Below are 15,824 nucleotides of genomic sequence, written 5' to 3' on the forward strand. Positions count from 1 at the left end.
CCGGGGATCTTTATACCGTGGCGCAAACGTGGCGCCGCCCTCGAGAATCCCTTCCCCTTTGTCGATTCACCGAAAGCACCTCTCTGCCGTTCGATCGCAGTTCCTTCTTCCATCGGGGAGAAGGGTTCTCCCTGTAGTCCCTGATGTCCCCCCGGTCACCATCGGTTCCCTTCGCGAGCATTTTCAGATTGTAATTTATCGTTTTTGGTATTTCATTACGCCATCAAGTTCCACGAAGTTCGGTAAAGTGAGTCGGGTGGGAGATGACGATTTATGGCAGCGATATATTGGCAGCGATTCGCGAGCGAAAGAAAAATGTTCCTCAGAGTCTAGGATAGACTCGATAATGTTGCGATCGGGGAAATACAAGCGGATCTTGTTTTAATCTCTCGTGATTTGTGCGGAGATGAGATTTCGGGCGATGGAGTGATGCAATTGAAATTAAAAATAAGATTTTTAATGTTTTGTAAGATTCGAGAGTTCGAAAAGAAAATAATCAGATGGTAACTATCTTAAATTTACATAGATTTCGTTATAGAGAGATGTAACTGTGAATTTTGCGATGTTGAAAGTCCCGTAAAAATATTGCCGGCCGAATATGAAAAATCTTTATCGGTGTAGTAAAGAGCGAGATTAGATAGATGCGCTGCGTCGCGCTGCGCCGCAGACGTTTGCTCGATGGCGTGCGGGCGAAAATATATTTATTAGAAATAAACGTTGGCCAAGATGTACAATGAAGCAAGAATATTTCCGTCAAGGATGAGCCAAATGGCCGATAAAGTACCGACGATTGAATTGCAAAAATCGCCGATGATAGCCGACGGGACGGTAGAAGCGGCTGATATTTTTCGGAAATGCAGGTGTCACTTTTATCAGAGGACATGCGATTATCTCGGTTTGATGTATTACTCGTCATGGTCGTAAATGACTATATGTGTTTTTTGAACATGTATATTGATCGCTTTTTGGCACAATTGTTGAAATAAATTCCAATCTATTTGAAGTTTAATACTTATAGGTATTTAGAAAATTAGAAATCAAATTATATTCAATAATAATTTAAATATTAAATGTCTCGAAAATTCTAATTATATAATATAAAGAATGCATATTTTGTCTAATTTAAAAAATTAGTATTTTTTCAAAAAATTGGTCTAGAATTTTTGTTAGGACATCAGGGATAAGAGAATATATATAATTATTCTTATTTTATCGGAAAAATTTAAGTATTTAAACGAAATATAGCAACCATAAAAAATAATAAATTTTGCGAAATAAGCTTTTATCAGTTCATTTTATTTTATCCATTCGTTCAGAAAAGTAGCAATTCGTCACGGTAGTAACTCGATGGTACTATTGCTAAACGGTAAAACGTTGCATACACAATATCGAGGCGGATAAAGTACCTTCCAAGAAATGCACGATGCATGCGAATCGTGGCAGGCAGCTTAATGTACCGATGAGATATCGCCGATCGAGGCTAAAATATCTCAATGCTGGTAGTACGATACTGACCGTGAATCGTATTCGAGACACTTTGCAGTGATAACAGTCAACGAAGTGAGTTAACACCTCCTCTGCTTCGAACACCGACGTGATAATGCCCGATCCCATTGAATCCTCATTTTCTTTCTCATTTATTCGTTATTTGAATAAATTTCCAAAAATTTATATCGAGCAATTAAATACTCCTAATGATAGTGTTTAGATTTGGAATGACACATTTGGAATCGTAACATGTATAGATTTATTAAACTCCGTATAAGCACAGAGATTTCGAAATTGAAAAAATAATATTGACAACAAACATATTTTTAATATTAAACGCAGTACATATTAAAACAAAAATGAAAGAATTAAAATACTTACATCTTTTGTAAGGTAAAATTAGTAAAAAAGTAAAAACTTTATACAAAGTAGCATGTTTCATATATTATATAATAAATTTTTAACTTTACTTACTTTTAATAAAAACTTTACTAGACTAATCATGTAAAATAAAGCAATTGTATATGCTTGATATGTCAATATTATATTAACTATTTGCGGAAAAATATAGGAATATATTTAAATTCTAAAGCAAACATGTCAATCGTTTCCAATTGATTTGGAAAAATACTTGGTACTTGCTTACAGGACATTTCTACGCTACGAATGAAAAATATGCGAACATTCTTCAATAGTTCTCTTAATGGCAAATGCATTATATATCACCTGTGCACTGATCGAGGATATTGCAAAATAATCTTTTTACGATAGCGATTTCCAAGCATTCTACAGAATTCTATGTGTACATAAAATCTTAGCGTTTGTGTGTAGAAGAATGTTATCTGTATGTGTAGAGACTCGCGTGTACAAGGATGGCGCCAACATTTTAACGTCGAGGGAGCATCTTGTATCTGAGTAGTACTCTACGATGTTCGATCGTAGTTTGGTCCAGGACACGCTATTAGGCTACATTCATGTATAGATATTTGCATATGTGAATGCGACACATACACACAAATCCCGAACAAGCAAAACGAGACTACAGGAATGCAGAGACGGCAGCTCACGAATAGTTGCAGTATTTAATTTCTATGGGTGTGGCACTCACATTATTTTTATTACTTTTAAATAGTGTAGTAAGATAAATTATTAGAAATGTACCTATATGTTTAAAATTACATTTAAAAAATGGTTATTCGGTAATTTTCTTATTTTGTCTGAAAAAAAAAAACAATTTTTCTCAATAATGCTTTAATTTTATAAATTATTGCATAATAATTTTTGTGATTATATGTACATATGTGTATAACAAATTATAATAAATTATTTTATAGGTAATGGAATGAGAAGAAAGTAGCGGGTTTATTTGTATCCATAAAAATGAGTTTGAATATAGTAAAAAAAGAAAAAAGAATATTTTATTATAAAATAAATACAAGTATAAATATAAGTATTGCAATGTTAAAATATTAATTATTACAGCTCTACTTTCTTCTTGCCCATACTTATGCAGTCAAATCTCATTTAGGGAAAAGTCAACATTTTCATAAAGTCATGGCAACTAAAGATAATCTTGTGGAATAATAAAAAAGCTATTATTATTTTCTAAAATTGATTGGGAATTTCCTTAATATTATTTAAGCATTTTGTACAAAAATTATTTTACTTTTTTCTTGAATTTATCATCAACCATGTTCTAGGTCATAACCAACTAATTGTTATACTCTCACATTATCTTTATTACATTCTACTATTTTTGTAATATTATTTTCCGACAAAATCTTTCGACATAATAATTTTAAATTGTATTATTATTGCTACAGTCTCATTATAAACGCATTATAATTATTACATCAGTAGTTACATAAACCTTCCTTACGGTAATCTCGAATTAAACAACCACAGTCCAACAATAAATAATGATAAGTTAGTAGGCGAGCCGTCAGTTTATCCCTTTTATCGTGTGCTATTATTGTTTTAATTTATTCAGCACGAACTTTACTATAATTACCATGTTATCGGAACGTTTGTTGAGCGGCGCTTAGACACGCAGTCCAACGTCGGAAAGTGGTACTTTTCTCTTTTTCTTCATTTTTTAAAAATAGATACGATTTGCGATCACGATTCGCAAGTGTCGACCATTTTGCGACTCCAAGGGTAAACGAATATCTTCATTTTCGGTAATCGTATCATTGGCGCATTAGTTATTTTTATGTTCTCGTTCGTGTTGCATTGCTATTGACGATAGAAATCTCTTTCAAACTGTTAAACTAATGAATAATGAATCATCCGTTGCAATTTCGATTCTGGTCGATTATTTAGGCAAGAAACTAATATCGATGAAGCTTTCTCGGAAGTATTGATCATTTTCGGTCAATGCTCTGATGCCTCTGATTAATACAGTAAATTTTATTAGTCTTTAATATTTCTTGCTCATAATTTGTCTGAATATCGTATGTAATAGCGTAAACATTAATATTATATTTTCACCTTTTTAATGCGTAACAATCCCCATTAAAAAGATGAAATATATTTTAAAAAATTAAAACTTAGAAAGAGATCAATCCTCAAATAAAATAATTATAATAAATAACAAAATTTATACAAAGTATAAGATAATCGTTAATTTATCAACAGATTCGATAGAATTATCTGTAGAAAATAATTAATAGAATATTAAAGTTTCTAAATAACAAACCATTAAAGATTTGATAAATTTAATTTTATTAAGAGAAATAAACGAGAAGCAATAAGAAACAAAGTAAATTTATCATCAGCAACTTTCTTTCTAAAATAAAGTTTTATAAAGTTTTATAAAAGTTCATTATATATATGTATATTATGTGTGTCTAGTTGTCTTAAAAGTTTGTATATTGATTTTATATTAATAAAATTATTATGAGAGCGAAGTATTTGTTCAGACATCAAGTCGGCTGTACAAGCCGCCATTCCGTCGGCGAACACCGCGGCGGTATCGCGAATGGCTGCTTCTAATATAATCGCCTGAAGTTTACCTTAGGGATCTTCAAGGATAGAGTAATGCATGCATATAGACGGATATGCAATGTAGAACACAATGAGATATTGTTTCTACTTGTCGGTATAGATTGACAGTGATGATAAGGATAAGGATTCCATGTTAAATTGTTCCGTTTTAGTTTTCAATGTTTTACCGAATATTTTTAAACGTCCATTAAATATTAATGTTGATTATTTAATATCTAATGTAAATTATGTTGAACATTCATACTTATTATCATGAAAGATAAATAGTTTTTTTGTGAAACATAGATATTTTATCGAAATACGGTAATCTTACAGAGATAGAGAGCAACATTATACGAGATGTAATATCAAACCTTCTATAATTTTTTTATGTAACGAAACGATACATAATACACACAAGTGTTCTCACAAGACTAATTGATCCATGTCTCTCTCATGATGAGATAAATTAGTCTGAATGTCGTATTGATTTAGCGCCGTTTAAATGCCGGCAACATTCGACTGCAGGCGATTACATGCCATATAACTTTAAACTTGTATACACGGAAAAAAAATGAAGTTGCTTCAATTAAACGTCGACGTCACGGGCTGCCACAAGCATAAATAGTTAATTCAATTGGATATTACTGGACCAAATATTTAAATTATTAAAACAATTATCTGATGTTTTTTGTTCATTAATATTGATGTTGCATCAATAAATTTTATCTCAATTACACTGATGCTGTTGATACAAAAAATTATATATATAAATTGTGACTTTATATACATATGTATATAAATGACTAAATATAAATTGTAAATTGCAGCCATTATCATTAGATATGCTTAATTATTACCTTAATCTTTACGAAAAAGAAATACAATTTCGAGAGACGCTTATTACGAAAAATGGTTTGTAATAATCAAGCTTGTGCCTTTCGATCGTTCGGGAACATTTAATCGCACCATGCCCGCCAGAATGCAGTTCGGTGCATGTTTATTATTTGTAAGAGTCGCTTGTACCGCACTTTTTGTAAATTAAACCGCTACTATCGCGCTGCAGTACGCGCATTTCTCGATAAACTTGATGATGCATTCATTAACTTCCAACGGGCGATACTCCGGCAGTGATAAGACTCTCATTCGAACGTGGTTGATAGTAATACGCGATAACAGAGTGATGACAAAGACGCAGGTACATATAGCCGTTGGATCGCAGGTTCCACGATTTTGCAAGTAATGGGATCATCTCGGAAAGCATCTTATTGAGAAAAAAAAGAGAACGGAAAGACGAAAGAGAAAAGAGAAGGAGAGACATCACGAATTTGACGTGACGATAAATAATAAATAGAGAAACAAACATCTTGTAACAAACTAATTTTGTTAAATGTTTTGTTAAAGATTTTTTATTTGGCAATACGATTCTTATCGTTCTATTATTCTCTTTTTTTTGCTCCTTACATATTAGAAGAACACAATTAATTAATATTTTGGGAACAAATAGATATATATTTTAAATTGATCTCAATTTCCAAATATTGTCGATGTCAGAGTTTTTAAAGCTTTTTCTAAGATAAACTCTTTCTGAGTTCTCATTCGCCTATTTTTTCATATGATGTTCCTGCCGACATTCGCAAGATTCTCATTCGCGTTTCGCGATCCGCTCTCGTCGAAGTGCGTCCCGATATACGATTTCGTCGAGAGTCATCTCTTCTTTGCGTCGCTTTATTCCGCGCTTTATTTCCCTACCTTTTCGCTTTCTTCCGTCACTCCGGGACCGCATCCACCGAGTTTTTTTCTTTTTCGACTTGCGGCGACTCGTTCGCCCACAGGGCTATTACCAGGACCTACGGCCGATTCTGACGCACCCACGTTCCCTTTGCACTCAGTCGCGTTCGCCAACACAAGCGCGCGGCTCGATTTCCAGGAAGCGAGAAGAGGAACGCCGACGAATGCTGTTGACGATTAGATTGGGTAGAGGACCTCCACCAATTCTAGAATGGATCCGCAAGGAAAGAATCTCTAAGCGACGCAAAGTGGGAAAGAGACCTCGAGAGTGTAGTTGCCGCGAAAGCATTTTTAATTTGCTGTATCTTGATCGACAGAAGCTATACAGTAAAATATGTGATAAAGAAGATATCAAACTTGAATGTTAAGTACGAATTTTCGCAAAATTATTAGACGATAATTAGAAGAATGATGTGGTACTATTATAATGTTAATTAATATCATTTTAAGCGACAAGAATTGGATTATTATTAAATACTTCAGATTTTTAAAATTGGAAAATTTTTTCAAATGTTTAACAGCTAAACAGATCACAACAAAGTAGATCATGATAGCAAGACAAAATCCGGCAAGACAGAACCTTTACTCTTCTATCACTCCAAAAATTTTTAAATAAAAGAAATTTAATTGAGGAAAAGAGATTTGATTGATATATAAATTAAATCTGTTACATATAAATTAAATGTAACTTTTTATAAGTCTAATGTCTAATCATAACTATGTATTGATATCTATACTATACCTACTACTCGTATATTATACATGCATAAGCGTAACATGGAACAATGCGCAAGGCGTAAGATTTATTATATGTAAGACATAGCGGTTTTATTCACTATTATATGTAACATACAAATGTCAATATGTAAATTGCATTAATGTTTAATGCATGTGAAGTGATTTGTTATTATGCAGCCGGTCTTCACAGGTGAAAGGCCCAGCGTCAGAGGCACACGATCCATAAAGAAAATAAATCATGAGCAAGCCTATAAAAGCCGAATCTTTTTGAAAACGGAAAGTGCAACAAATTTCCAAAATATATCTACGGTGAGATTTTGTTGTCTAAAAAACATAATGGATAACTATCTTTTCTCACGTCATTATATTTGTTATAGCCATCCATCTTATAACTTGAAACTTGGATGGCAATATTCAAATTTTCTGATATAATTTTTCGACAACGTTTTGATTTTAAAAAATAGATAATAAAAAAAACACAATTTCTAATAACTTCTATTAACATATTCGAATTATTACATGTTTCTAATCCAAATATTTCATTTAGTTATTATAGTATATTCTATGAATTGTACATCATGCATAATGAATGCTGTCATATTGGTGGAAGTTTTAATAATTCGGAGCAACAATGAGGCGAAAACGGTAGGAGTGGTAAGTGCACAGAAGGCCGACCATCCCTGGCCAAGCTGCACCCTTCAATTTTCTGATCGGCGCCACGCCTATCTCTTCTGTTACTTAACGGTGAGCTGCACCGGCCATATTTTATCCCAACATCCCCACAAGATAATGCAAGCATTACAACGCTTTTGGCTAATCGATTGGCCCTAATTAACGTTGACGGACGTATGTTATATAATAAAAGCGATCAACTAACAATGAAAATGCCATCAATTTAATGGATGAAGCTTAACTTTACATACTGTACAATTTGTAAATAATACGTAGATTCTGTTGGTAGTAAGAAATTTAGAAATTGATATAAGTTAAAAGTTAAAATGACTATTTATCGATACGAACTCTTTTTTATGTGCAATATTTTTATGCAAACCTTTCAAAAAAATCATGGACTATCAAGAAAATCTTTCATTACATATTTTTTTTCGGCTAATAATTTCGGCTAATTTTCCATGTTTTGTAACCTAATTTCGAAGATGCGCCAGAAAAATTCCACTGGTGAAATTCTTTTGAGGCTACCGCTACAATGCTGTTAGTTTGAGACAACGCATCGAAGGAGTCAAAGAACGAGTCTTAATTGGCGCCGACAATCCGGTGGCGACGTGAAACGAGAAGAGAGACGGAAAAAAACGTGAAAAAGAGAGAGAAAGAGAGAGACAGAGAGAGAAAGGAAGACGGCAATCGGACAGGAATAAAACCTGGAAAAACAAAACTGACCGGACGACGACGCTAATGCGTGCTACGGGATAGCCAACACAAGGATCGCCTTTTCCTGGAAGCAGTTGTCCGCTTGTCGGAGAAGATAATTTTTGTTCCGTCGCGGGACCCCTTCGACGCTTCGACGCAGAAAGACCTTGGTGACAGAGTCCTCCAGAGCCTACCTCCATCTCATGCACCTCTTCTCTTCGAAACTCCTCCTGATGATCCGCTTTTATTTTGGTTCCACTGCCTCTTTCTTTTCGTTCATCCTCTTTGTTTCTTATCTATCGTTTATAATTTTTTAATTGTATAACTTTCAGTTATGTGATGCTGATTATGTGGAGGCTTCCATTTTTTAAATTAATATAGAGATAATGACTAGTGAGTTACTGAATTTTTAAGCGAGGTATTTCATATGCCTCAAGTTTAAATTTTCAAGACTAGAAACTTATTATTAGATTCGTTGCTTTCTAATCCTTAAATTATGAAATCTCTCTCTCTCTCTCTCTCTCTCTCTCTCTCTCTCTCTCTCTCTCTCTCTCTTAATTTCTTTTTCTTTCTCCGTATAACTAGTATAACTAGCAGTTGCTTTCCCTTAATTTTCTCTATTAACCCTTTCTTTCCTATCTCTCTTCTTTTCACTTTTCTTATTCCTTCTCCCCAAAGCCTTCAGTTTCAACTCCTGGTACTTTATCCTCTTTCCCCTCCAACCATTTAGCCTCGTCCCTCTCACCTCCTACCGGGAATTGCATTCCAAGTCGAGGTCGCTAATGGACGACGAATGGTCAAGGGGGTGTGAGTGCATGGAAAGTGCACTCTTGCCCTCCTCGTTCTGCCTGATTCTCTCTCTCTCCTCTCTCTCCCCTCCCCTCCCCCTCCCCCCTCTCTTCGTTCCTCCCGCACGTTCACGATGAGAAAGAAATCGAAACGAACGTTCTCCACGAGAAAACACCCTGGCCGCGTCTCGGTACATACCTGATTGCCCCGTTTATGGTGCCGCCATGATGGAACCAGCGTCTGGACGCTCCTGCACATTCCGCCCGGGACATAAATTAGTGATATTTTATGAATTTTATATTGCGTGCCACGAGACAGGGATCTTCGGAGGACACGAGAGAGGACACGTTGTCGGATTATCGTGAGGAAAGACTAACTCGTTGAGAGGACATAATTTTATTTTTTACTTGAACGACAAGCGTTAACGTTCAGCTACAGTGTTGCGAAAAATTCCATCTTGTTATTGCTCTGGCTCACTCCGCAATATTCGCCAGAATTGTTATTTTAGATTGCGTAGCCATTCTAATTGCCATTTATATTAGTATCCTCTTAAAGAAGCACTCGTGTCGGAAGAAAGTTCTCCAAAATATAGGAGAAATATTTTATTGCGCAATTTTAGAAAATAGAGTTTAAGTGCATAAGAAAAGAAAAGAAACAATGCCTTTTACATAAATATTAATAAACAATTAAGTTTTGTCAGTAAGAATTTGTAGGAACATTTTGTATAAAGAGCAAAGAATGTACCATTATCAATAAAAATGAGTTTATAATGTACTTTATAGAATTGAGGTATTCTATTGTACATATTATTAAATAACATTTAAAATCGTAAAACGTTACACTTGCTTTGGCTCACTCCGCAATATTCGCGAGAATTGGTGGTAATGATATTAATTAAGCAAGATGTTGGAGTGCGCGAAAAACGACAGTACCCGTATGTCGATCGAAAAAGCACGATATAAATATTTCGGTAGTTTTTGAACATCGAATTTACAACCCGATAAAGGTTTACGAGTGAACGAGACGTAAGGGCACGCATTCGCGAATCACCCGATTATTGCGCCTATATAGCTGTAATATCGAGTGTCGAGAGCATTTGAAGAGTACCAGAGAATCCTTTAACTGAGCGTTAGGTATTTTGATCGTCGCGGAGAAAGATTACCTATGGTCAATTTATTAAAGCTTGTATGTATGTATGTACGTATCTGCGATTATAAACGGCACATACACACTTCAACGCTAACGTCACGTTATGAACGATTCTGGAATTGCATGTTATCAATAAAATGCAAAAAATAATTTTAACTGTTATGTATTATTTGCAGCATGATATCTTAATTTTTACTGCAAATTTTTTAACATTGAAAAATGTAAGTATTATTTACGTTCTGTTGGTGCAAGTTATTGTAACGCTACATCATTTTTTTTATCTTACTTCCTATCTTACTCGTATTTCAAATTTTAGTATACATTGGGTCTGTTTTCTGTTAATGAACTGGCTGCACTAGTTCAGAGTTTATCTTTTTCCTTCCAATGTGGAGTAAAAAAGATAAACTCTGAACTAGTGCGCCAGTTCAGTAACAGAAAACAGACCCATTATAAGTTATATTGATGCGGACTATTTTATTATTGATTTAAATAAATATGTACCTTACGACTAACATCGAATTAGTTAAGTAATGAAGGAAGAATGCAAACTGCGAAACTAGTATGACAAATAAGAGGAATCGACGATATGCTTTCGTAGCAGTTTCTTTTGAACAGGATCACGAAGCTGAAGGGTCGCATTACTACTCGGGAGATTTCGTATAGATCGTATCGACGCGACAATTGGTAGCCAAGATCGTGTTCAGATAAAATAAAAATCTGGAGAACAGCAAAGAAAACAACTCTATTAGATGTTGCTTCTGTCATAAAAGATCCATCATTGTGTATCGTGCAAAATTTCCAATAAATTCCTTGAGAAAATATTGAAATGTCAATTATGATCTTATAGCAATAAATTAATGCGATGAATAGAGGAAAGCAAATATAATATCACATAAAAATACTCATAATATTTTACTTCCTGTAAAGGATTTAATTTAAATATTGGATTCAAAAAGTAAATGTCATATGGCATTTGTATCATTGAGTTAAGACTAGAAATAGTTAAATAGATTTAATTTTATAGTAGTAATTAGCGAGATCATCTTTAGCATCAATTTAACAGTTTCAGCAACATGAAATATTGAACATCCTAAAGAATAAAAAAAAATATATATATATATAAAAGTGAAGATCTCAGGCTTAAATAAAAGTTGCTATTCGATTCTAAATATTCGACATAATTTTTATATTGTGAAAAAAGAAGTTCATGGTTGAAAGGGTTAAAGTGCCGTTTGTTAATTCATTCTACGACTCAGACTGAACCTTGATAAACTCGCCGGGTCTCTCTCTCTCTCTCTCTCTCTCTTTCTTTCTCTTTCTCAAAGACACATTCTCTTACTTTAGCTCCATTGGCATTCCACGTCTGCGACCGAAAATGCATTTCTAGACATGCGTTTCATCTCAACCTCAAACGAGTCGCCTGTTCCATTCTCCTCTCATAAGTATTATCTAGTTATCTAGTATATCGTTGGTATTTTAATCTCTAAAGTGGCGTGACTAAGATCTACGAAATTATGGGAAGACAATAGTATCGGCGTCTCGTAATTGGTAGCTGAGATTGTGTCAGGATAAAACACAAATATTTTAGGCGCTAGTACAGTTACAGCTCCATTACAGACGGTTTTTGCAGCAAAAAGATACCTAAGTTCTGGGACGGAGTTTTGTTCCTGAAGTTGTTTTTTGGGTCATATATTACTCATCGAAGAAAGAAGAGCCATTATTTTAATTCCTAAAAGGATACTTATGCAGGTATATATATTTGTTTATGTGCTAAAAAATTTGAGGTGGCTAAAAGCTCTTTTGATTCACTATTGTGTACGCGTATTGTATTCGCACCCTTTATGTCATTCTTTAAACATCATTAATATTTATTCCTTGTAAGATAACATTTCTTTTAAAACAGTATCTCTATTTTCGAGAAGCCTAAAATAGCAACATGCTTTTAAGACTAAGAATGTAAAGGTATATGTTCGTTTGTTTTGTCAGTAATATATTAAAAATCTACCAAAAACATCAAATTGTTAATTATTATAATTTATTGGGTAAGAGTAAACAAATTATAATGCAATTATAGTGCAATTTAATTTGTAAAGTCTTAAAATTATATCACGATTACATACAGTGACTAGTTCTTAAATATTTAAAAGGATATTTGGGTTTGGCTCCTGAATGTCGCATCACTTATTTAAGTACGAACTAAGCTCTTTAATCTTCTTCAGAGTGGAAAATCCTGATTTCTCTGAAGCGAGGATCGCGAAAGAAAGGGAAAAAGATGTGAAAAGAGAAAGAAAAGGTCAATTCCCTTTTGGATACGAGCTACCGGCTACCGGTATTATGATAAGTATCAACTTATAAAGGTTCTTACCTGGCACGCTATTTCCGTGTTTTTTACAGCGCGCAGCGGCCCCATACTGAGAAATGCACGCATGCTCCTGCTTTACGTTGAATACATTTTCCAAATGACGTGTATATGTAGAGCAATCTCTCACGTCGTCAGTTCCATTAGAGCAAAGGCCAGCGAGCACGTTATCCATCGGGTGTTTCCATTAAGCCATGTCGTAAGTTATGCGATTTACTATCTCGCCAGGGCGTGCATGAGACCGAATTCACAATGATCCACTCAAATATCGCGGACCTGCAATATGGAAAATTGAAACTATATAAATAAATGTACAACACTAAATCTTTTTCTTTTTTTAATTATATGAAATTATTGTATGACAAATCTGATAACTGCGGAAGGATCGATGCGTGCTTTATCTCGGCACTTCGTCCACACTCAGGAAAGATGAGCAGAATCTATAAAGTTAGATTTGTACGCATTGCGCTCTTAATTAACGACGAATAATTATTGAAATTTACAGCTCTTATATTTATGTGCGGTAGAGTGATTATTATAATTACACAAAAAATCTACCGCCACATGCGGTTGATTAAGGACTTTCTCCGGTCCTTATACTAGAGAAAATCGATTTTCTTAGGATTTTCTTGAAACTGTGAATATACGTTAATTTAGGTGTGCTTTATGCGTGGTATAAATTTCAGTACCTCTTACGGTATAAAAAATAAAGATACTGAGCCTCAAAGTTTCAAAAAAAAATTTAAATTTAATTTTTTTTTAGTTTTGGCATTTTTTCCTTATAGAACTCGACGAGAGGAGCAACTTTGGTCCTCTTGGCCAACCTCGTATCTCTTACCGTTTGACCTGGAAAACCTTTTCATTAGTAAAAGTTGAAACTTTGAGGCTCAGTATCTTTATTTTTTATACCGGAAGAGGTACTGAAATTTATACCACGCATAAAGCACACCTAAATTAACGTATATTCACAGTTTCAAGAAAATCCTAAGAAAATCGATTTTCTCTAGTATAAGGACCGGAGAACGTCCTTAATACGAGAGGCGATAATGCGAGCGAGAGTAGCCTTTCGTTATGATGTCTCGAATGCTTTTTCGTTTTGTTCGACGCGTACGTATTTCGATGGAACTCACTTATGGTAATGACAAAACAATTGCGCTTTTTGAGTTTCCAATCGCACAGTTAATGCGCGACGAGATATCTCTAAGCATTTTAATCTGTTTTCATGTTACACATGAAATTTGTACACCTTTATGATGTTGCACAGAGGTACACGACGCCACATTATCAGATTTGATTTGTTTTTTATTAAAGGCACGAGTAATATTAAAATACGTTTAATGTATTGGTATCCACACAAGCTAATTAAAAGTATTAGTGAAAAAATCAATTGTATCTAATTATCGATAGAAATCTTATTTATATTTATATCTATGATAAAACAGTCTAAGTTTCTTGCTTTTGAAGTAATATAAAAAAATTTTATAAAAATAATGAATAAGAGTTATAATTACTTAAAATTCTTAATTTTTTGTATTTATATTGAAAAATCTATCGATAAATAAGTAAAGGCTTGCAAAGCGATTATGATAATTGTCCAATTGTAGGTAGCAATTTATGATATATAAAAAATATTACACATATACAAGAATTCTAGTCTTCATTGCGAAATCAACCCTCTGAGTTATAAAATGGACAACACATGTCTAACTGTGAGCGCGCTTTTAGTTTACGAATTGCATATTAGAAATTATAATTGCAATTTGTAATTCATAATACAAGAAATATAGACTGCATTCTTAATAAGCGATACGTCACGATGAGATACGCGCAATCGTCTATGCTTTGTTTATAGCAAATCAACTGCGCATTATGTTTAACAGAAAAAAAACTTTCTTTGTTATACATATATGTACCATAAATATATTGTACACCTTGTAACTTCTTAGCTAAGTTGAATGTTTTCCAAATATTTCGAAAAAATTTTTATGTATGTATTTTCCAGAAAATATAATTATTTTCTGGCAAGAACATGCGTAATTAATTATAATTAATCTATAGATTTTTTCGCCTTATATATTTATTAATTAATTATGTTCAAAATTAGACGAGACATAACTTTTAGCATTTTTTATAATTATTTTACATGTTTAATTGATAAGAAGTCATTATGTATTGTCCGTTAAATGCACGCGCTCCTATATTTTCATTAAAAAATACAAAAACATTTTGTGTAAATCGAAAACAAAGGAAATGAAAGTTAACTTCTATTTCAATCAAATTTTCTTTAAAAAAATTAAATATTTTTATTTTACCCACTTTATAGTTGAAGTAATTATTGCCAGACTGATCGATGATCACAAAGATAATATTGTTAATATTGCAATCTAGAAAGCATTTGGAAGATCTTAAAAACCTGAAACCCTTTATACTATTATGTATCTTCTCAATAATGTTATATTATTAACTTACTACCCTTGTAAAATTGTTTCACGAATGTATTCTGTGTTCGGCAATTTTTTTTCTTCAAGTTTGTGCCAATTCAAAGAAATTCGTAAATAATTGCACGCGCGGCTGAAACAAGATACAGAACGAAAACGTTAGTTGCGTGTTGGTAGTTAAGCAACGAAGCTACCAAGGATCGCGGCGTTCCATGAAGTCCACGCGCATGTTTATCTACGAGCAGGCAGCTGATTTATTATAACGGCGATAAACGCAAGTAATCGCAGCCTAATCGACCAGCAATTAACCTCGCGTTTCCAATTAACGAAGTAAGCCACGATATTTCTCACTGAGATCTCTGAGTAACGACGAGGCTGATTATAGTAATCTCTGATTTGTACTCCAAGTTATGTTATTATCAATATCGTTTGATGCGTTGCATCGATATTGATGACAGCTGACAAAAAGATAATCACTTTTAACTAAAATAACAAATAATGCAATGTTTCAAAGATTTCAATTGTTTGAAAGATTTATAACGTATAAGTTATTCGTATTGTATTTATTCAGATTTACATGTTCAAATAAAAGGTTTCGAGAACGCAAGTATATAGCTTCCGATGACGCGTGAGGAATATAATTTTTCTTTATGTAATCTTTTTTTATTGTTATGTAAGTTAATAATTTATAGAATTTTTTAATTATTCGTGATGCTAAATAT

General features: G+C 33.5%; 1 long non-coding RNA gene across 2 annotated transcripts in view; it reads right to left on the reverse strand.

The window, feature by feature from the left end:
- Nucleotides 1–6,141: 6,141 nt before the first annotated feature.
- LOC139771779 (uncharacterized) overlaps nt 6,142–15,824 on the reverse strand; it is a 62,909-nt gene continuing 53,226 nt past the window's right edge. The window contains exons 2-3 of one of the 2 annotated variants that reach the window (XR_011717982.1): nt 12,671–12,940; nt 6,142–6,470 (exon numbers count right to left, since the gene is read on the reverse strand). This is a non-coding gene — a long non-coding RNA (uncharacterized lncRNA). Of the gene's footprint in view, nt 6,471–10,907; nt 11,023–12,670; nt 12,941–15,824 lie in introns of those variants that run through there. The other variant, XR_011717981.1, reaches the window with a different exon arrangement.

This window comes from Temnothorax nylanderi, unplaced genomic scaffold (assembly GCF_030848795.1).
Source record: "Temnothorax nylanderi isolate EJ_2023f unplaced genomic scaffold, tnyl_v1.0 TNYL_tig0044_pilon, whole genome shotgun sequence".
NCBI classification, from domain to species: domain Eukaryota; kingdom Metazoa; phylum Arthropoda; class Insecta; order Hymenoptera; family Formicidae; genus Temnothorax; species Temnothorax nylanderi.